The sequence below is a fragment of the Pipra filicauda genome, unplaced genomic scaffold (assembly GCF_003945595.2).
Source record: "Pipra filicauda isolate LSUMZ 115617 unplaced genomic scaffold, ASM394559v2 scaffold2_size9829703_pilon, whole genome shotgun sequence".
NCBI lineage: Eukaryota > Metazoa > Chordata > Aves > Passeriformes > Pipridae > Pipra > Pipra filicauda.
In genome coordinates this window covers 7,886,126-7,909,726 of record NW_024104421.1, presented here as the reverse complement: position 1 = coordinate 7,909,726, position 23,601 = coordinate 7,886,126, and positions in this window count along the sequence as shown.

Genomic DNA, 23,601 nt, shown 5'->3' with positions numbered 1-23,601 from the left:
CCAAGGGGAGAAAGTATATGTTACATTATTTTATACATCATCATTGACAAAATATATCAATATCAGCAGATTCCTGGCTGGATCTGTGGCAACCCTGTGGCTCCATCCCTCGAGCCAATGGTGAGGAAGCTGCAGGCACCTTTGTTTCGCTCGCTTGGCGAGGAGCAGCATCGTGGGGCCCTTGTTAAAGTCCTAGAGCGGTTTAAGCAGCTTAAACTGCTTTATAAGCTTAAAGTATCTAAGTCTTCAAAGCTGCTTAAAGCTACTTAAGCTGCTTAAGACACTTTAGGTTGTTGGCATGTGCAGTGGGGCTGTACGCAACATCCTGGCCTGCAAACCAAGCAGTCCACCTTCAGATTTACAGGTCCCAGCAACAAAATTGCCTCACCAGGGCTGCTCTAAGCAAGGTCAGCCAAGCTGAGTTTTCTTCTCATGGGTCACAGAATCATAGAAGAGCTTGGATTGGAAGAGACTTTTAAAGACCATCTATTCCAACTCCCATTGCCTGATTGTCCCTCTAGGCTTTGGTATTAAGGCTGTCCTTGACACCTGATAGATTTGTCCTGGCATCTTTGAAATTCTGCAGGTGTTTTACTGCTGTTCATCCAAGGGTTGAAGTGTGTAATGGTATACCTGAAGCTAGCCAGATTCATTAGGTCAATATTTACCCATTTGCACAGCAAAATTCACAATCTCCAGTGTTTGCTTATAAGAGAGAAAGTTCTCGTGCAGGATGAAATCATTATTCTGGTGTCTAAATATCATGCATATTTTTAAAAGAAGAAAAGGACCAGTGGATGTTCACTGAAGTATGGTTTATCAATTAAAATCAAACCTAAATATTTCTGCACTTCTGGAAAGTCATAATCTTATCATGACCCTATCTTTGAGTCTTATGATCATCTTTTACTAGACTAAAATAACAATGGTGAATGCAAAAACTACCAGTGTTTGCAGTCATATTTTGGTCAACACCACAGTCGACTGTGATGAGCACAGATTTCTCTAGAAAATATTTTGAGCTAGCTATTTTTATATTGAGTAGTGACTCAATATAAAAATTTGTCAAAATTTGTCAAAAGTTTTATATGGATTTGAATTTCTAACAAAGAGCTTATTTTCTGAAAAACTTAGTTTTAAACAATAAAAAAAAATAAAATGGAAAAATAAATAGTTTTGCTCAGTTTTCCCTTGGGAGTATGATTTTAAAGAGATTTATTTTGAGCTAACAAAAAATATAATTTTGCAGAATGCTGCTTTATTTGCACAGTAATTTTTGTTGGCATTTTCTTGTGTATAATAGAGTTCTGTGCTCCCCTACTTAAGATATATATATAAAGTACAACATGACTGCAATATTTTGGGGTTTGAATGTTGAAATGTTCAGTTGTAATTCAAGTCCTCAAAACTTTCCAACTTTTCCAAAATAATCTCATTTTTTCTCATTCCCATTTTTAAAATTTTCCAAATTAGAAAAAATTCTAAAATTTTGAATTAAAATAATTATTAAAATACAGAATTTCTCACAGATTGAGAAATCCTGGCTTGTTCGTTTTGCTGAGGTCTGTATCTGTGCTGTTGTTTTGCACACTCACCGGCCTGAAAACAAGATTTTGTACTTTTCCATTGGCAAAGATTATTTGATCTGTGTTTGTTCTGGATATGTTTGTTTAATTCCTCATTTGAGCACAACCATAAATGATTAGGTCATTACTACCCTGGGAAAAGAACTAGTTTAATAATTAACTTCTGCTTGCAAAGCTCTTCAACGGGTCAGAAAAAAATACTGCAGATTGTATATGAATCATAGAAATGTAGACGTGGGTGAAATCTCAAGGGGTTATGTAGTCTGCTATTCCTCAATATTTTTAATCAAAGCTGTACCTAACCTTCCTGAGGTAAAATACAAACAAACCAAAAATCCCACAAGACAAAATCAAAGGAAACAAGGGTGTTTTGTTTTGGGTTTTTTTGTTTTGTTTTTAAAAAGACCAGAGAACAACCTGTGCAATATTCCATAACAGCAAATTAATGTGCCCAGAACCACACATGGTATTTTCAAATGCTTTCTTAGTGAAGATCTGTTATGGATTACCTTGTAATAACTTGTACACTTTGTCACAGCTTCAGGGATTTCAGCCACCTAATGTATTCGTCTGGTCCATCTCCTAACCTTGAAGAAAGTACATAGTTGTCTTGATAATTGTGGATGGCAGTCCCTCTGATATGTATCTAAAAACAGTAATGACAGAGATTATACAACCTTTTTGGGTAATATATTCAGCAGTAATCTTTCTTCTAGTTAGAACATGCTACTGTAATACCTATTATAGTAGACCTAAAAAAAGGTTTCCTTCACATTCTGCCTATATCATTAGTGGGCATGAAAAAACATAGAACTACTCTCTTTATATTAGCCTTTTATGTACTCAAAGACTGTTGAACCCCATATAACCTTATTTTTTTTTTTTAGATTAAAACAAAACTAAAAATCTCAACCTTGCTTTATGGATCCAATTTTCCAAATTTCATCCTAGTTGATCTCTGGATTGCTTCCAGCTGATCTACATATTTCTTAAATTAAGGTGCCTCAGAGTAAAACACTATTTTAGCTGAGGCCTTACCAGTGCCAAGAAGAGCATGCTAATTATCTCGTCTTACATATACTGTTCCTATATTGTTTCAAGCAGACAATTCAAGAGAATCTAGGATTACATTTATCTCTTTTCCTCAACAGCGTCACACTGTTGACTCATTCATGGCCCTCATTAATCATTAGATCTTTATCTACTGTGCCATTCTGTGGTTATGCTTCTGATTTCATCCTCCCAAATGTAGTCCTGTGTGATTGTCTTTATTCGAATATTTAATGTTGGACTTCAGAACCTCTTAAGATATTTTTGAATAGTAATTCTGTCCTTGAGCACATTTTGCAAATCCTTACATGCTGCCACCTACCAGGCTTAAGTATATAATTACTTCTAATTTTGTCACCTAAGCTTCTATTGAAACATTGAACAGAAGCCTGTCCTTAGGAGCTGTGCAAGACACCTTCAACGTCCCCCTAGCACAGCTACCCACAACCAGGTATTAGGTTTACTTTTAACAGTGGATTGAATTAGAATGTAGTGCTTTTGGAAAACTCCACAAAAGAGTATGGCGTAATAAACACTTGAAGAAAAGCACCAAGATCAGTGTTTACAAAGCCATAGTGCTGTCTACTCTCCTGTATGATTCCGAATCGTGGGTCATCTACCGCCACCACCTGCGTCTCCTAGAACGCTTCCATCAACTCTGCCTCTGTACAGTCTTAAACATCCACTGGTCAGATTTTGTGACCAATACATCTGTTCTAGAACAAGCAGCAGTCACAAGTATAGAAGCCATATTGATGAGAACACAGCTGCGATGGGCAGGACATGTCTCCAGGATGAAAGATCACCACCTCCCTAAGATCTTGCTTTGTGGTGAACTTGCCACTGGCTGCCACATGAGGGGAGCCCCGAAGAAAAGATACAAGGACTCCCTGAAACAACATCTCAGCCTTGGCCATATTGATCACCATAACTGGTCTACTCTGGCCTCAAATCGGGAGGCCTGGAGACACACCATCTATAACGCAGCTGTCTCCTTTGAGAACACACGCAGGATCACTCTTGAGGAGAAAAGGCAATGCAGAAAGAACTGTGTCTTGCAAAAGATACCATCTAAGGAGTCTTTCTGCTGTGCCTTTTGCAATCGGATATGTCTGTCTCGTATTGGCCTCATAAGCCACCAGCGTGCCTGCAACAAATGTGGATAGAGCCTTCCCAAATCTTCATTCGCAAAGCCCAGCCATGATGATGATGATGATGAATTAGAATGTGATTTTAAATAGAACAGCTTTCCCCAGTTCATTTATGTGCATACAGGACAGTGTCAAAAGCCTTTCTTGGGTCAACATACGGTCATTTCTACTGCTTTTCCTTATCTATTGGACCAGTTGCCTTATTCAAGAAGGAAATTAGATTAGTTTGACAAATTCATGTTGGATGCTTCTTATCACCTTATTCTCATGGCATGTATCAATTTACTTCTCAAGAATTTGTCTCATTATCTTTCTCAGTATTGAACTTAGGCTGAGTACTCTGTAATTCCCTAGGTTTCTTCATTTCCCATTTTTAAAAGCAGAAATGGTTATAATCCTGCAAACCAGGGCTGCAGCCAACCACTTCTTAATAGTGTCAAAATCAGAGCCTGCTGTTAATGTCACATTTAAGAAACCTTACAAATTTTTCTTTTCCTTTCCTTTTTTAAAACCATGTTCCATGATGGCAAGAATTAAAGAAGAGAAAGCCTTTAAACCCACCAGGTGTTTGGTTTAAAATAATTTTCAAAATGTATTTCGTAGTATCAGATGTCTGATCATTACCAAAAATTGGAAGTATGATGCTGACTGTATTTCCATCTTAGGCTACATAGTTGCTGTAGGCCCTAGTGACTTAACCACTCTTGCAGGACCTCTCAGAGATAAGTCAAGAGCCCAGTAGGTATTAAGTGAATTTCAGCAAGCTCTAGAAACTCACGTATGTATAACTTAGTCAAACATTCTTTTACTTGTTTTTTTTTCCCCCTATTCTAGCATATGTCTTTTCCCTGTTAAAAATGGTATTGTTAAGTACCTGTCATTAATGTTTATGTGCATGTAAAGAACGTAGCAAAATAAATAATAAAATATTTCACTCTGCTTAGTGTGTCTGTTATTTGTCCCTCTACACTTCTCTTCCTCTAATTTCTTGGTATTTATAGAACCTCTTCCGTTTTTTACTCCAGGAAAGTTGTAACTAATTTTGTGACTGATTCTTTCTAGTTTTATCCCTAGATGTTTGTGCCACTGCTTTATTACTCATCTCACTTCTGTGCCCTTGCTTTCATTCTTTGCAGAATTTCCTTTTCAATATTCAAGTCACTAGAGAATTCCTGATCCAGCTATACTGGTCTCTTACTAATCTGTCTTTCACATCAGGATGGTTTGCTGGTACACCTACAGCACCGTTTCATTTACTCACAGGTTTATTTTCCTTAAAATGTCTTCACATGGGACAATTCTTATCAGCACCCTGAATTGCTGCAATATATAGTAGTCATATTTTTTTTTACTAGCTTCATTTAAAAACAAAACAAAACAAAACTGGTGTGCTTCATCTGACATTTTTCACATGAGAAAAATAACAGGTTTAAAATAGATAATGTGTGGCGCTAAGCAACTTAATTATATCCCACTTTAAAAAATTACTTTGCCAATGAAAAAAGGCATGTCAGGATTTCAGCACAATGATTTATGATTCTGTCATAGTGACAGATGTTCTTCATGTATCTCTGACATTGTAATCTGGAATCAATGTGCTTTTTTTCATGTTTGCTGGTAAAAAGAAATGCACTGTATGAATACAATGTTATTTGTCTTCAAGGCCTTGCCCTACATTAGCTGGGAAAACTGGCCAGGTTTTGAGATGAGTTGTGTAGTAAAACCACTTTAATCCTGATACTGTACCAAAAAAACAGCACTGCAGTTTGGGCCCCCTTACTGGACAATTACCAGGCTGATACACTCGGATCCAGCAAGGGTCTGGCATGCTGTTGTGCTCCTCTGAATCTTGGCAAACTTCAGCCGCTGTCTCCAGCTTCTTGGTTCATCCTGCGGGCTGAGATTCCTGATCTTAAGTACCCCTTGTCTGCATTCAGGATTTATTGCCCATACCTCCTGGCTGCTCAGATGCAGAATTTGAGCCTAATGGGAGAGAGAATCACTGAAGCATGAACAGAGAAAGGCACTGACTTACAGAGGAAGAGAAGTGACAAACTGTACCAATCAGGATCTTCTTTTTGCCATTCCTCATCTCACACTGCAATTCAATAAGCCTCTGTCTCCAGCCCTTTCCTAGGTACAAGAATTGTTCTTGGCTCCCATTTTCCACATAAAGGAAAGATTCTCTCTGCTGAGAGAAGCAGAAGGACCAAGACTTTAGTTCAGTAAAATAGTGGCGTGATACAGACACACTTTCTGAAGTTTTGCTGTTTGGGTGGAATAACATTAAAGTTCTCCACTAGCCCAGTTCAGGGATTGCACTTCTTCACAGTACGGCCCCATTGGTGACAGCTTGTATGATAAACATAGCTGAGGTTCAAAAGTTCCCCAAAACATCTCTCATCCTCCTGCCACAGCCCCTATCAGTTCCTTATTGTGAGGACATTGCTCTGCAGTCCCCCTATCAGTTTCTTATTGTGAGGACATTGCTCTGCAGTCCAGATCTCTAGTTATGTTTACTAGTTTGCCTTGTTCAACTCTGAGCTCTCAGAAAAAGGTGCAAAGAACCATCATCCATAAAAGGAAAAAGTTATAGGAAAACCCCTTTTGCCAGATACAACTTTATAATCTATCTTCACTAGGAAAAAAAGTGTGTTCAGTTGTAGGTTCACCCATAAAAATGTAGTGAAATATTGCATCAAAGAATATTCATTAACACTGAACTCTCCTGGCTGGTGCCATTTTATGAACTTTTTAATAAGCTAGGCTAAGGAAAAAAATCAAATAGAGAGAATGGTTCTTCACTGAGGGAGCAAAAGATGTTAATGCATCTTTCTGATCTCTACTTTCCACGAATGAGATAACAAACAGGTGCAATCATTAACAGGCAATCCAAATCCTGCATTTAAAGACTGACTTCATGATTATTATCAACAGAGGATGACATTGCTATATTCTGGGGGTTCCTGAAAGCTGCATTACATATTAAACTAAACCAAGTCTACCCTGCTTATTTCTACTGCCTGAGTAATAGTAGCATGCATGATAAGTAAAAGGAGATGACCTACTGTAGAAGATGTCTGAAGCCTTCATGAAGATGAAGTTTAATTAAGAAAAGGCACAGCTACATGGGTAGGGACCCAACAGAAACAAAATGAACTGTGTGTGCTGAGGGATGCTGGGATTCAGGCCAGTTTGGGAGCTAGAGAGGCACATGTGTGGATCTCCAAGGCTGCTGAAAACCCCTCTCCCTCATCTAAACCAGCCCCATAGCTTCCAGATCACAGCTGGTGCGCAGGACACAGGTGGAGAGCAAGGGCGGAGAAGTATTTTTCTAGCCATAACTACCCACGTGGTCATGGTTTGAAATACTCAACCACAGCTAAACTTAGCAAAACTAGAACATGAAAGAAAATTACTTACATGAAAGCTACAAGAGAGCTTGTTTTCAAGATGATAGAGCTTATCAATGTCAGTTCTGCAGAGCTTCAGACATTTGCAAAATTGAAGGCTCAGACTCTATTCTTTAGGGTTTAGGAAATCAACAAAAGTTAACCTTTAGTTAATGAATATGCAAATAATTCACTATTGTGGCGCAAATATAGAAATCAAGTTTCAAAGATGGTTACTATGTCCTCTCTTTCTGAGGACTGCAGATCTCTTAATTTACTTCATCTTTTTTTAAAAAATGCAGATAACATTGTTCAAAGATTTATACTTGCAAAAACAATACATATGTCAGCTACTACACAAACTTATTTGGGTTTGAAATATTTACAACGTGGCAGAAAAGCAAAGTATGAATGCAGTTCTTTGTGTTATTGCAAAGCTGTTTTGTTTACAAAATGTTCTTTTTCGTTTTTTTTCAACGTTTTGCAGAAAGCCAGAAACAGTAAGCAGTAATCATATTATTTCTTTTTAATCATACAACTTTAAGTAGAACTTTTAAGGAAAAAATAATAGTAGTAATTCTTGATCATGGCCATGAACAGACATATTCAGGTACTTTTAAGTCACAGCCATTCTATCTTAGTAATTTGGTTCATAGCAATAGAGTAGTTTTGAAGCAAATACTCAGACTGTCCCCATTTGTCATATGTTAGCTGGTTACTCAGAGTGGTGTTGGTGGGCACAAAGCAGATTCCTGTTGAATGAAACCAGACCAGGAGCTTTGCTCCACAGCATTTCAACACTCAGTGGAGTAATTAGTCCTGAATCCTTGTGTGGACTTTGCATCACAAGGACCTCCAGCACATAACTAAGGTACATGCATTCCCTGAAGAGCGGCCTCAAACCCTGAAGGAGGTTGCACGGTCAGCATTTATCTTTCTATTTGCTGCCAGCTGCCCATCCTCAACTGCTTTAGCAGTGACTATCCTGCTGCTTTATCCTCATTCATCCAGATTTCAGATCTGAAACATTTCCCTTCTCATTTCTCCTGCCTTCTGTTGCTGAACCCGTCCTTTTTGTATTACTTTCCCCCCACACTTCTGTCTCCTCTGGAAGCTCCCTCTTACCCCTGCCAAAAAACTCAGGTAGTTGCAGTCTGCACCCCGAAGATATGATGTTTCCCACAAACCTGTACCATGAGAGAAAGAGGAGTTTCTCAAGGGGCAAGGTAACACAGTGGTAATCTCAGAGGTTGAGCAAAGCCTTACAACATATGTAGTTGTATCTGCAGTAGGCTGGAAGCAGAAGGAGAATATGATTCTTGTCAATTTAGGAAGACTTGGAGACCTTCTTAGATGTCACCCACAGCACTATTGAAGACAAAATCTCCGTAACCTCTTTGCCCATGGTGTACCTGATCACCTCAAAGGAATTAGTGATCAAGGAGTAATGGTTGGAGGTTGCAAGACTCTAAAACATGGCAGTCATTTATTTGGACACAGCTATGGGCTCTGAAATCTCACATGAGGATGGTGAAGGTATGGCACCAACTCACAGAAGAGGGCCTTGATGATACCCTTCATCATCCAAAAGTCTTGCGCCCACCGCTGGTTATCCAGTCTATCTGTCACAGTCAACATAGTCCCAATATTAACACTTATTTTAAATTTTGTATTCCATATTCAAAAATCACTGCAGAATTTGAGTCTCAACAAAGTATTATGGAGGGACAGTTGCATTTTTAAGCTCTTCAGTGACATCAAACTGCTAAACAAGATCTTCCCAGAGCACTGCAAACACTCCTAGAAAAACAGAGCTTAAAACATTGCCATTACAGTACTGGGTCAGCCCCTTGGCTGCTCTAGTCCATTGGGTAATCTCAGGTGGAGAGTAAAGCTAAATATCCATGAGTAAGTCTTGTGACTCAACTGCTCCTTCAGTAATTGGAGGTGGCTGAACATACATTATTGGAATTTTGTCAGGCAGTGAGGATCTTTTAGCATATCTTCATAAAGCTGTTAGCTCTAACAAAATGAAAAATGTTAACTATGTGTGCTGGTTTTGTCTGGGGTAATTTTTTTCACAATGGCTAGTATGGGGCTGTGCTTTGGATTTGTGCTGAACACAGAGTTGATAAGATAGAGATGTTTTTGTTATTGGTGAGCAGCACTTACACAGACTCAAGGTCTTTTCTGTTTTTCTCACTGCCACACTGTCAAGGAAGTTGGGAGGAGACACAGCTGGGACAGGTGACCCAAGCTGACCAAAGAGATATTCCATACCAAATGACATCATGCTCAGTATATAGAGTGGGGGGAAGAAGGAGGAAGCGGGGGAATGTTTGGAGTGGTGGAGTTTGTCTTCCCAAGTACAGTTAACACACAGTGGGGCCCTGCTCTCCTGGAGTTGGCTGAACACCTGCCTGCCCACGGAAAGCAGGGAATTTATTCCTTGCTTTGCTTTGATTATGTGTGCAGCTTTTGCTTTCCCTATTAGACTGTCTTTATCTCAGTCCACAGGTTTTCAAGCTTTTGTCCTGATTCTCTCCCCAGTCCTGCTGGTGGGGTAGTGAGCGAGGAGCTGCATGGTATTTCCTTTCTAGCCAGGATTAAACCATGACACCATGTTATATCAAATCTGTCTTTCAGCTACAACAGCTCAAATCTGCTACTTCACTGAAGTCTTGCTCAATTCCTTTTTAATTACATGCTTAACGTATCAACAGCTTACTGATAACAAAAACTGAGAAAATGGCTTAAAATAATTATAGGCAGTTTTCAATCTTTTGAACTCAAAGGATGCTAACCTAAGGAGACAGCAGCCAGCAGGTTACCTACCAACTCCTTTGATCATTTCTGTGTTTGCTTGTTGTCTGGAGAAGTGGATGTAAACACTCACTAGAAATGCTACAGCCTCCTTCAGCCCTCCTCCGAGAGAATCTTCCAGTGTGACTTCACTACAAATGCAAAGAATCCAGACAGAAGGTGTTTAACTGTGAGGCAATATTATGATTTTTTTTTTCACCGCTCTGGATGATGAGAAATCAGGTGCCTTTTATTTTCAGTTAAGTCTAAAGATGAGATATGGGAAAAACTGAAAAGAATTGTTATAATTTCTGTCATTTAAAAAATATTAATATGGGCCCCATCTCTCTTTTTCTCACCATAATTTTTTGATTGTGAAGAATAGGTCACTGTATACTAGTGGAAATACAAACACTTCATTTTGAGATAATTCATTTAATTTTCCAGACTGGCTTCCTTTTCAGGTCTTTTCGTTACCCTGTTAGCCATAGCCAGCCTCTGCACATCCTGTGCTCCTCATCAAAATGCATTTTCCTCAGCCCACAACCCCTCACCTACAGCCCATTTGCCCTTCAACTGGGGTATTATGCACTGCCTCAGTAACCTCTTCTGTATGCGCCGTCCATATCTACACCAAGCCGCTCCCTCTGTACCCTTTTCTTTCTCATCCTTTGTTGAAGCCTGCATTTATTTTCAAAGACTCCTCTACTCAGCCTTTTATGTGTGGTGCTTTAAACCCTTTTATTCCCCTGAGCATTCCCAGCTATCCATTCTTTCCCTGAGAGGGAGGTGGATCTTCCTTGAAGTCATTATTCAGGGAAAGGAGACTAAGCCCCATTATTTGATTGATTTCACTAGTCATTGAAGTGAATTGTACGTAGGCACAACTAGCAAATGCTTGTTAAAATGGTTAATTTGATCATTTCTTTTCAGTGATAGTGGGAGAACATAAAAATCACAAAATGAGTAGCGGAGCAAAATGGCAAGAATTATGTTTTGTCCTTTGAAATAATATTAAATGACAACATAAATCCTATAGAAATACTTATGGGGTATTACTATATCTACCACGAGTTCATTATGTCTTACATTATTAGAATGAAAGGCAAGGAAATGAGTGATTAGATGTTAAAGCTGCACCATTTTTATTTAAGCAATTACATTACTCGCAGTGCAGTGTGCCAGAGAAATGACTGGTTTGATGACAAATCTCCTTTTCTATTACAAAGCCCCTCTTAAAATAATTCTCAACAAGACAAAGTGAAATACAAAATAACTTTATAAATGTGGGAAAAATGAGAAATTATTCTGATGATCTAAATTTGCCTAAAGCACTTGCTTGTATGACAAAATCACTGCAATAATTTGTCTAACTTAGTGGTTTCATGCAGACAAGGTTGAATGTTTAAATAGGGTAGTGATTAGGACAGGAAAGACAGTGACAAAGCTCTTCAAACGAAATCTTGCCATGATCTGCCTCACTTATGCATTGTTTCAGTCAATACCTGAAATCTTGTACCTTAGTGAGGGAAAAAAAGAAAAAAATGGGTTTTTTTCTTAAAAATAAAACTGTCTACCATCAACTTATTAAAAACATAAACAACTTCCTGATTATAGTTAATTGAAAGATGTTGGAAAAATGCTACACTGGCTTCAAATGAACAGGCTAAGTTTCCATTGCCAAATATTTGGGTGTGATTTCCAATGGTTTTATCGGAATTGGACCTGTAATCAGTGAATGGAGAGAAAAATATGGAGAAGAGCATAAAGATTCCAGTCATGTCTGACAGTGTCTCCAAACAAGCCTATGGCAATTGCTGGAAGTATAGTTGGAACCCACACCACTAAATTTTGCCAGGCAACTGTACTAAGGACAGGCATCCTATGTTTGGAGACCTCATTCAAGCGTTAATGTGTTCTGTAATAGTCTTAACACTGGAATTTCCTATGGGCTCAGCATTTGTTAACGTTTGGCCCTAGTCCCTAGCTTTGCTGAAATAGAGGAAAGGAGCTGCACTAACTCACCACTCCTCCCTGGCCAAGGACTTCTCTCCAGCACGTCCCCAGAAGCATTACAGCCAGTGTAGTGCCAAGCCTTTTGCCATCACCTTTTGCAGCTCCAGTCATAGGGGTGTCTCAGGGATGGCTTCTGTGCAGAAATCCCCAGCTGCCAAAAGCCTCCTAGAAGCCATGGGAAAAGGTACAACATTACTTTAAGGACTGCATTAAAACATTTTTTGAAGTATTATTGCAATTGGCCCGTGGACTAAATTGCCATAAGACACTCCCTTTAGTAGCGCAAGCTCGATTCCCATGAGGGACTGTTTCTCCTTGGAGGTTAATCCTTCGATTGTGTATTCTCTGTCTCAATAACTTTATTATACACTTAACAAGAACAGAGTCATATTTCATGCATCTCTTTCTAGCAGTGATCGGGAAGCACCTTGAAACTGATTGTTATTTTTAAGTTTGCCTATGTTTGCATGCAGTTTGCTAACGCTTCCCAGACCAGACAGCAATGACCCTTTGTTCCATGTTAAGCCCTAAGCTTATCAGAGCTGTGGCAGTGGGTCTACCTTTATCAGAGAAGTGCTCGTTCCTTGGTTGAAATTCCTTAGATCTTTCTGAAGCCATCTGGGAATAGTGTCTGAAATAAAAGGTCACTCTTACTGAAGTCTATGCAAAGCAGTGATTGCAGCAAAGCAAGTATCCGTCAGAATGTAGTGCCTTCCATACACCAGTCTCTTATATGCATGCAGAGATACGTTTGCATAACTTGTATTATTTATGCTCTAGACTTCATCGGTTTTCCATATTAAAATGTGATGATTTCATATTCACTCTGTGGCAGCATATGCTGATCATCCTGGAAAATGTTAATAATTTTTCTACTGTTTCTATTTTATGCAATCATTGTTCCATCATTTCTATCTTCACAGTAGATAAAATCTACCCACTGGTGTCATTGTAAGATGATAGTCTGCTACCAGGTCCTTACCAGAAGCATAAACCACTGTTGGAAAAATTAATTTAATAAAGAAATAGAAACTCAGCAACAGGAAATACCATTATAGACTTTAGAATACCAAGACCATAATTAGTACTGTGGTATAATGATGAAAGAAAGCAATAAAATAATTTTACTCCATTCTGTAATTTTTAAAATGCTATAAATTAGCTTGTCAGTAGGGAAGGATTGGTTTCTTCTCTTTAAATTTTGTCTGTATGCTTCTTAGGGTTATTTTCTCTTTAAAAGAACACAGAATGCAGTGAATACTGTACAAATGAATTTTGAATTCACATAGCACATGAATGATTGTCTTTTTTCAGGTTGAGTTAGGAGAGTTTATAGTGTCTGAAGAATCACTGGTTCTGTGGTCCCAGGAAAAATCGTGGGACATGAGCATTTGATCTGTTATCTCTGCAAAGCCATGGAGGCTCAGGAGGGCAGAGATAATAGCATCACTGTAACAGCCTTATCCAAAGCAAAGAGAAATTACATGGTGCCAATTTGAAAAATTCAGAGTGACAAGAAGAACCAACATGCTTGATATATTTAAATTTTGTAGAAAACAAAACCTAATATCTTATAAAATAGTCACAAAGTCACAGAATATGCTGAGTTAGAAGGGACCTACAGGGATCACTGAGGCCAACCCTCAGTCCTGCACAGGACCATGCCCAAGAGTCACACCATGTGCCCGAGAGTATCATCCAAACACTTTTTGAACTCTCTCAGGCTTGGTACTGTGACCACTTCCCTGTGGAGCCTGTTCCAGTGCTCAACCACCCTCTGAGGGAAGAACCTTTTTCTAATATCCAACTTAAACCTCCCCTGACACAACTTCAGGCCATTCCCTTGGATCCTGTCACTAATCACCACAGAGATCAGTGTCTACCCCTCCTCTTCCCCTCACGAGGAAGCTGTAACCGCAATGAGTGTCCCCTCGTCTCCTCCAGGCTGAACAGACCAAGTGACCTCAGTCACTCCTCATATAGCTTCCCCTCTAGACTCTTCACTGTCTTCATGGCCCTCCTTTGGACACTCTCTAACAGTTTAATATATTTCCTATATTGTGGTGCCCAAAACTGCACACAATATTCAAGCTGAGGCCACCCCAGTGCAGAGCAGAGCAAGACAATCCCCCCCCCTCGACCGGCTGGAGATGCTTTGCCTGATGCCCCCCTGGACAGGTTGGCCCTCCTGGCTGCCAGGGCACTGCTGACTCACATTTAATTTGCCATCAAGCAGGACCCCCAGGTCTCTTCCCATGGCACTGCTTTCCAGCATCTCATTCCCCAGTCTGTCTGTACATCCAGGATTGCCTCATCCCAGGTGCAGAATCCAGCACTTCCCCTTATTGAACTTCATATGGCTGGTGATTGGCCAGCGCTCTCATTTGTTGAGGTCTCTCTACAGGGCTTCCTTGCTTCAAGGGAGTTAAGAAAAGTTGTAAAGCAATAAACCACAAGATCAATTAGAGTAAAGACATATTAGAAACAAAAGCACAACACAAAGGACACCAAGTGCCATCTCCACTTTCTGCTGATGGCCAAGTCAAAACATCCCCTGCACTACTTGTTATTTCTGCCCTATATTAAAAAGCCATTACCCTATATTTAAAGCCAATTATTAAAGCCATTAAAGTGCTGATCAGAGACATCATTGTGCCACAAGTCTGTTCCAAATCCTTACACTTTTTTGTTTCAGAAACAGAACATATTGGGCCAAATCCAGCTAGTATGTGTTTAACAACAGCAAAGGCACTGAAATCAATGTGCTTGCTGTATCAATACTGCATTTGCTCTGTATCCATTTTACTGTTGGATATTTATTTTCTATTGACTGTATTTATAATATATCTACAATAGAAAACTGAAACATATTGGAGGATATCCAATTCTGGAAGCAATCTGATTCTCTGCTTTTTATTTACCTTTACTATTTTCAGCAGGATACTGGAATTCAAATTTCTTTAGAAAGAGACCAGTCAGTCTGAGCTTCTATATATAGTCAGTCAGTTTGCTGCTATTTCATTAAAACCTAATGTAGACTGAACTAAACACTTCTCTGAACTAATTAATCTGACATGGAAAACTTCAGAATACAATATCACTTATGGTCTCATTTTATATTAATAAATGTAGGCAGATGTACTGACATCTTATAGATTCATGTATTTATAGTATGAAAATACAGTGGAGAAGTAAAGACAAGACCTGACAGAGACATAAGTTTAGTGGAGCCAAGCTTGGTCAAGAAATGAGACTGAGTTCTTTTATGAGAAAGATGTACAGGAATTCTAGGTCCAAAAGATGGGACATGGTGATGGGATTTAAGGCAACTCAGGAAGCCATTTAGTCTGTTCCAGTCGGCAAAGGCAAGCACAGGAGAAGGACCTCACTGCCAGCTGTGGTGAAAGAAGCATGAGAAACACATTATTTAAACAATTCCATAAAAAACCTATGTTCAAAGAATGTTAGGGTTGCAAAGTTGGATACTCAGACGGTAGGAAATGCCTGATTAAAAGTTTCCCAGACAAATTAAACTTGTAACTCTTATGTGCACTGTAAAATCTTTAATTACAGGATAACATATACCTTTTTACATGGCACCTTTGGCCTTTCTGTGCACATGGAGGGCATACATTTAATGAGCAACTATTCATTAGCTTGTTTTATCCTCGTTGTTAAGTGCATGGCCTCATGCCTCATTTACTATATCCTACTCAAACTCTACCCTGAATACACAATTAGTAATATCCTCATAGGATCACCCATGTAATTTATTGCTATACTTCTTAGTGCTTCACAAACATTAATTAATATCTCCAACTTCTTTGAAAGGACATGCCATTTTTCTTATTTTATGGTTTGGAATAGTGTGAGATGACAAAGGACTGATCTGTTTTTTTCAGGAAAGCCCACATTCCTGTGTGCTGGATTCCTATTTGTGTCTCCTCTTGAAGAAATTACCTATCACCATTTCCTTTTTCCATCCTGGTGTGAAGCTGGAGCCCCTTCTGCAGGAATACCATGCCAGCCATCTGGCAAGCCAGTGAATCTCTGCCCTTGATTATTTTGGGGCAAGTCTATCCCACCGGGCCGTCTGCAGCCTTAAGTCTGACCAGGCATTTCCCTGAAAAAGCAAACAACCACCTGTCCAAACCTACTGCTTGAAAGAGAGAGGACCACTGTGTAACCAGAATCAGGGAAGTGTTCCTTCAAATGAACCAGGCAGTCCTGCAGGAGATGCTGCTCCCACAGCTCCTCATGTCTTAGTGCTAGAGGTGTTCAGCAAGGGTTTGAGTGGCTGCTCCACTTGGCTGCAGCACACAACAGGGGAGCAATGCCATTGGCCACAGCTCACAGCTGCCACCAGAAGATTCCTGACTTCCTACCTTGCATCGTGAAATGGCAGCAGCTACAGCCATTACATCCAACTTGCCTTGCTGTGGTCTTGCCAGCATGGAGCATATGGCCATCCCATTCAGCCAACCTGGTATTCCTGCTCCTCCCATAGCCACAGCTACGGCATCCCTTTGGGCCCTTCCTCCTTGTTGGTTGGAAGAGAGCCTCTCCTCTGTGCCAGCCAAAATGTGTCCCTTGAGCAGCAGAGTCTGTTTACTTGTAGCTTTCCTGGGCTCATAGCCCATCACTGATTTCCTGACAAAGTGAGTTCCCACACCGATGCACTTACTGGGACATTGCTGCTGGCCTGGGGACATACAGGGGGTTCAGCTGGTTCTACCACACTTCTAGAAAGGTTGGCACTGTACAGCAGGCAGGGTTCGACTTCATCCATGGCTCTCTCCTTGTCACCCATGGTCACCTCAGTGCCTGGAGACACTAGCTCATGGAAGTTATAAAGATGCTCTAGATCTTACAGCAGTGTACACCTCTAAAGTTGCTCTGGTGAACTCTCCATTACAAACCTCAAGGAGATTATCCTGAAGGACACAAGTGTACTGAGCTTCTTTTATAGTGATCCTGCACATTCACATGAGCTATCTTTAATTTTAGAAGTTCATATTTACGTTGCTCCCTGTGAAGCAGAAACAAGCCTGAGTTGCTGCTGTAATGAGCTGGAAATCTTTTCAATAGAAAATGGCATCCTCAGTCCTCTGCCTTTGCAGACCCGTTAGATCCCAAGTCCAGCAGAAGCCCTGCACTTAGTTCTGTGAAGAGCGGTAGTAGAAATGTCAGCCTCAGTATGGATAGAGCACAAGTAGAAAATGTGTCAATGTGGAAGAACAGGAAGAAGTGGAAGAAAAAGGGGTGATAGAAAAGCATGTGTTAATGGCACCTAAATTTGTAGGTCTTAAAGTCTCCAGAACAATTATCTACAGTGTTTATAAATACCAAAATTGAAAAAAAACAATTGGTAGCTTAAATACAGCAGCCTACACCCAGAACAAGAGACAAAAGACCAATGAGTTGATCAGCAGTTTTGCCTAATGACTCACAGAGGTGGGACAGAGGGAGAGACAAACGATTCAGTCATTGGCATCTTTTGAAAGGTGTAAAAGACACATTCATAAACCAACCACACGGCTGCCTCTAGTAACAACCCGGAAGACAAGAAGAAACTATGAGAACTAAATAGCTCTAAATAGCTAGCTTCCCTAACCCTTTGTCACCACAAATATTCTTGGACACACTGCGTGCAGACACACCTTCAAGCTTCCTAGTAGAAAGAATGAGTAGGTAAAACTATGAGAAGACTGACTGTTCACAAGTGACACCTGGTTTGTACAAAGCAAAATAAATTTCCTTCTTGTGTTGTCTCTTGTTGAGGGTTGCTCCATTAGTTAGCTTTGCAGAACAGTTCTGGATGCCCCTCCATGGTTCACCTCCCACCAGGCAAGTGAAGATGCTCCTGCCGGGACTCAGCCTCAATGTGCAAATGGGCTGTGCTAGTTAAGCAGCAGCACATGCTCACAGGTGTGATTTCCTGGCAGAAATCAAATTTGATTTGAGTCCCAGGTCAAATGAAGAACAACCAGCACATGGTGAAGGGCTTTGAGTGTCCATGGCCATTGCCATATGTCTCTGGCTCTCGTGCAGGGCCACAGCTTACTTGGCTTCCTGCAAGGCAGCATCTGACTGTTGCACAGGGAATGTTACATAGATTTCAAAAGAGGATCTCACCGATCCACCATCACTCCCTAGTCCTTCATTATGTCCTCTGTAACACTGACAAGCTGTGTCAGTTGCCTCTACTGCCTGCAGAAAGATGATATCCATCTCCACTACCAGATGTCCACCTCTTCAAAGTTTTAGGCTGTCAGTCCACTAAGACACCCGATAAACTTTGCAGGCTGGGGAGGGGATCTTAAATGCCAAGCCAGTCTTAACAAACAAGTCACTCCTCCCTTGCCTATTAATGGCTTTGCAAACTCCTGTAGCATGTAACTATAGTACACACCTTTAAATGTTTTATGAGCTTGTGATAGTCCCCCATTCATCATTTATGGTCAAGTACTAAAATATCTTGCAGGCAACTGTAACATTCAAAAGTGTTAATAAATATCATTTCCATAGCAAGAATTTCTTAAATAAGAAAGTTGTGACATCAGCATAATTAGCATTTTAATTTTTCGAAGCACTTTCAACAAGAATAAATCCATATAGGACCAGACAGAGGTAGGTGCTGAAAAAAAATTCAAACTATTTAATTTCCATATGGGACTGGGAATATAAGGTTGGGTTACAGCCTTATGCCATCAGTGCTGAAAGCTCTGCTTACATGTGAATAAGTAGTACCTACTGTAGTTGTATTACCATATACTGTACTCTGTCCTCCTTACAGGTGAACTTTCAGTTTGGGCTCCATTAAATTACTGTGGAACAGGCTGCATTCAGACACAGCAGCCCGATTATTGCCAGGAAAAATAAACTGCTTCAGTCTGTGGCTATCTACAAATATCATACTTGGTCACCACCAACATTCACATAGATTTAGGTTACTTCCTATATCTAAAGGCTAATCCTTTATAGTAAAACAGGTCCACTCCATCATAAGCAAAGAGAAAATAACTGTAAATAATAAAGGACTGCTTTGTTTCCTCTGTTTCACTTCAGCAGTGCAAGGGGACCCCTGTGAGAATGGTAATCATGGCCAAAGATGTTACACAGTACAGCTGTAAAAATAATCTAACATCTGAGGCAACAGTTACCCATTAGGGTCAGTACTCCTTAAATAGTTATTTTCCAGCTCAATCAACTCCCTGATCTGGTTCATTGCACAAATAAGTGTGCAGGCACAGAGGGCAGAAAAGAGCAGCAGGAAACTGTGTGCCAAAATGCTTCTTAAGCCCTCACCGCTGGCAGATGAAGATGCTCAAAGCTATACGATGCAAACATTCCCATGGAGTTTGTCACCATGTCCTTTAAGAGCATGGTTTAATGGTGGATTTGGCAGTATTAGGTTTATGGTTGTACTTGATAATCTTAAATGTCTTTTCCAACATAAATGATTCTATGACTTTGTGATCTTTCCATAGCAGTTTGTGCATCCTTCATCGAGGTCACTGAGATGCAATATTTTAGAACTAAGCAGTGAGAGGCCTGTGGCAGTATGTACAGGAGAAAGTCCAGTCTTATGAAATGGTAACAAAATGTAAACACTAGAAGACAGTTGGTTAAATAATGAGTCTACACAAATCCAGCAGCAATTTGTCTGCAATGTGATAAAATAATACAGGAACAGCTCTAGAGCAGTATATAGCCACAGCCATCAACTGCCTTCTGCAGATGTATAATAAATGCATACCAATCCTCAACCCTGCTCCTGATATTCAGGGAAAAAAATAAAGGTGTTTTTTCCAATCCTGGATGTGGCTATAGTAGCAATGACTTTAAAATGGACTTTTGTCTGACCAGATATTTGAAAATGGTGGCTACGTTGAACAGAATTGGGGTCTGGCTGCAAGAGAGCAAATTACTGTCTCCATATGAAACTCAGTTGATGGTTTTCTCAGAGTTTGGAACTCACTAACCTGACAATTCCTGGGAAAGCTTTATAGACTCTTAGAATCATTTAGGTTGAAAAGACCTCTAAGATTGCCAAGTCCAACCTTAACCTAATGATGCCAAGTTCACCACTAAACCATGTCCCTAAGTCATCACGTCTACACATCTTTTAAATGCCTCCAGGGGTGGTGACTCACCACTTTCCTGGGCAACCTGTTCGAGTGCTTGACAACCATTTTGGTGAAGAATTTTTTCCTAATATCCTGGTGCAACTTAAGGCCTTTTCTTCTTTTCATTTACTACCTGGGAGAAAAGGCTGACCTCCAAATCAATATGACTGCCTTTCAGATATTTGGAGAGAGTGATAAGGTCAGATTTTTTGGCTAAATCGGCTCATGTCTGATGTAATATTGGGAGCTCTGTCATTAAAATACTATCAAATAGTCAGGACGGGAAGGGATAAAGAACCATTACCACGTGCAGATTGCTGTTTCTTGCAGCCACTGTCTTTGTATGGTGATTGTCTGGCAGTTTTGTCAGAATCCACTGACTCATGGAAATGGCACAGACTAAACTTCCAGGCTGGAAGGTATAAAAACACCAGTTAAAGCAAAAAGCCTTGGAATCTGATCCAACAGCAGTTGCGCTGCTGGGACTGTTGTGCTTACCAGTGTGGTAGCAGGGATACTGGCACCATGACAGAAGAGGAAGGATGAGCATCTCACCACAAGTTAGGTAACTATTTTGCTCATCAGCACCTCGGTTGAGTTACAAGTTGTCCGTTGCTAGTTGTAAATTAGAAAGAAACCTCATGACTTATGTGATGAATTAGTGAATTCACATGGTAGATTAGTCTGTGCAAAGGGGACTGAGCCCTTATTTGTTGTGTTTCTTTCTTTTTCAATGAGCTCATAACATACTTCAGTATACAGAGTATGTTGTCCTGTAAATCTGGACTATTCAGACAGACCATGACAGCAGTCCTCAAAAGTTGTTCATTTCAACATGACTTGATCTATTTCATCACAGAAGAGTGAATAAAAAGTTGAATTAACTAACTTCAACTTATTGTGAAAAAGTAAATAACTGCAGAAATCTCAACAGCGGAAGCCTGATCCATGTGAAAGTTTGCCCAGAGTTAGACAGGTGAACCTAGGAAATCAAAATATCCACTACTTTGATCACCTAAGATGCCCATGGAGCCAAAGAGATGCACATATTAATTATTTTGATTACATAAGATACCCTTGAAGCCAAGGAATTACAGACCCCAAATAAACTTATTTAAAACCAGATTGGACTAGATATTTTGTTTTCTCCCAGTCTACTATACATCTGCCTTTGAGGTTTGTAATCCAATGATTTCTGGTCTAAGTTTCACTGTAGGGTTTCCTACAGGACATTACCAGACTTCTCTATTGCGCATTCCTAGAGCTGTCAAAACTTCATACAACACAGGACTGCTGCTTGTAGAGACTCCGAATTTAATTATACCACTTCATGCTTTATACAGTTAGACTAGGGTGAACCATCTCGATTAACCTCTTTATTAGCCTGTAACAGCTTCCCTTTTGATCACAATAATTATCATTGCAAGACCCTGGGAGTGCTTTTTTAAAGCAGACTCAGTTCCTCATCTGTGATTTATTTACAAACATGGTCTCAGGACAAGAATTTGTAGATAATTGTATGGTCTTTATTTAGGCATATAGCCTGTGAGTATTACTAATTCTCTGCAAAATGCTTAAGAAAAAACCCCTGAGTTTGAGACAGTGAATTTTTACTAACACAGTAAAGAAAAGGCAGGAAACAGAACCGGGATCTGCCCCACTGGTACTCCTGTCATGGAATAGACTAGTTTTACACCAAGTGGTCCCTGAGAGCTACCAGAGAGCATCCAGATACCAGGTTAGGATGCTGTTCTTTGTAATGCTGTGTCAATATACCTGGTTGTTTATGACATGTTTTGTGACAGTTCTCAGCAGTGGACCAAGACAGTAGGTGCTGTGTTGTCAGAGAAGAAATAGATCCTGGCCCTCAAAGCTTCCTGTATCCCAAGGCAATGCAGTCAGGGTAAGAAGGAAGCCCTGACCAGGCACACCAGTGTCAATAGCCACAGCCATGGGTCTGTGGCTGGAACATTGGTGGTCTGCTGTGCACCTGGTCTGCCTTGGGGTGGTAGAAGAGTTGTCAGGTCTGTGAAGACAGCCAAGGAAGGGGCAGCTAATGTAGTGCTGTATGGCACAGGGGACAGCTCTTCTTCCCTAGCCAAGGGACGGAGCTGTGGCACAAAGACAGCCATCTACACAGAAAGCACAGGGAATGGCACCCTCACTGTTTGCAGACATACTGCCTGGTTGCACATAAACGGAGCTGAGGAAATGTGGCAAAAGAAAGCTAAACAGGTGGTTTGTCACATGACTTGCAACGATAAACATCTGGTTTTATAACCTCATCCCAGGTCTCCTTCTTGTAGGCAAAAGAAGCAAAAAGTCACTGGCAGGGTAAGGCAGACATGAACAGACAGACACACCACACAGAATCAGCTCCCTGTCTATAGCTGTTAATGGCCTTTTCCCTGGATGGACAAGAAGCAAATTGTGCAAATTCATGCACACACATGAATATTACTATGCCCACGCTCTTCAGTTGCTCCACCTCTAAAAGCACCTTTTTTGTTGTGCAGACTTCTGTTTAAAACAAGTAGAAGGGACAACCCAAACAAGCCTGCTGACCAAGTATGCATACTGCTGGTTAGATACAATGTGCCGTGTCACTTGCCCAGAGCAGTACAGAGAGATGGGACCTACAGGTTTCCCAGCACCACCATGGGAGAGGCTGGCCAACGCTTGTCTTCTTATGCTTCTTATATTATTCTACGGAGCAGGGAATACTACATAAGATCTCTCCTAATTTAGCAGCATTTTCATAGAGGTTCTGCTGCTAAATGTCCTGACTGGGAAGGTACAGCTATTTTTGTATTTCCAAAACAGCAAGTCAACAGCCAGTGTTGCCTTCTCAGTAAAAAAAGTCACTCACTAGGCATCTCTGGCTGTCTGCAGCTACTGCGTTTTTGCTTGGGCTGTAATATTCTTTCCCCTGTTGCAGCATTTATTATTATATATTCCACTATAGGTACCTTACATACCCCTAGCAACCAAAAATCAAGGGATGCAGTTCCCAAATAGATGTCAGGCCTTGTGCATCTATTGAGACCTACTCCACTCTTCACTAGAGAAAATTAGTCCTAATTTATGTTCTTTGAGAAAAGTCTCACATCACTGTGAAATCCCAAAGCAATTTGTCTAACAACTGTCTGCTACATCCAGCATGCATTTCTGGCAGTCTTGCAATCCTCAAAGGAAGAGGTTTCTGAAATGTGTTGGAGGAGGGCTATTTCCACATACTCCAGGGACAATACCTCTGCCATAGACTCAGCTGGGACCCATTACTCTGCAGTGGGCCTCTGGCACCTCAGGGGCCAGAATTTACTGACCAGCAAAAGCCCATGATGTGGCTCTGTCTTATTTAAGCTCTAATCTGCATGCAGTTCTTGTCAGAATGTCAGCTTCCAAAATTTCCCACTGCCCAAAGCATTTTCAAATTTCATGGAATCCTCAGTAATTCCTGTCAAACCTTGGTCAG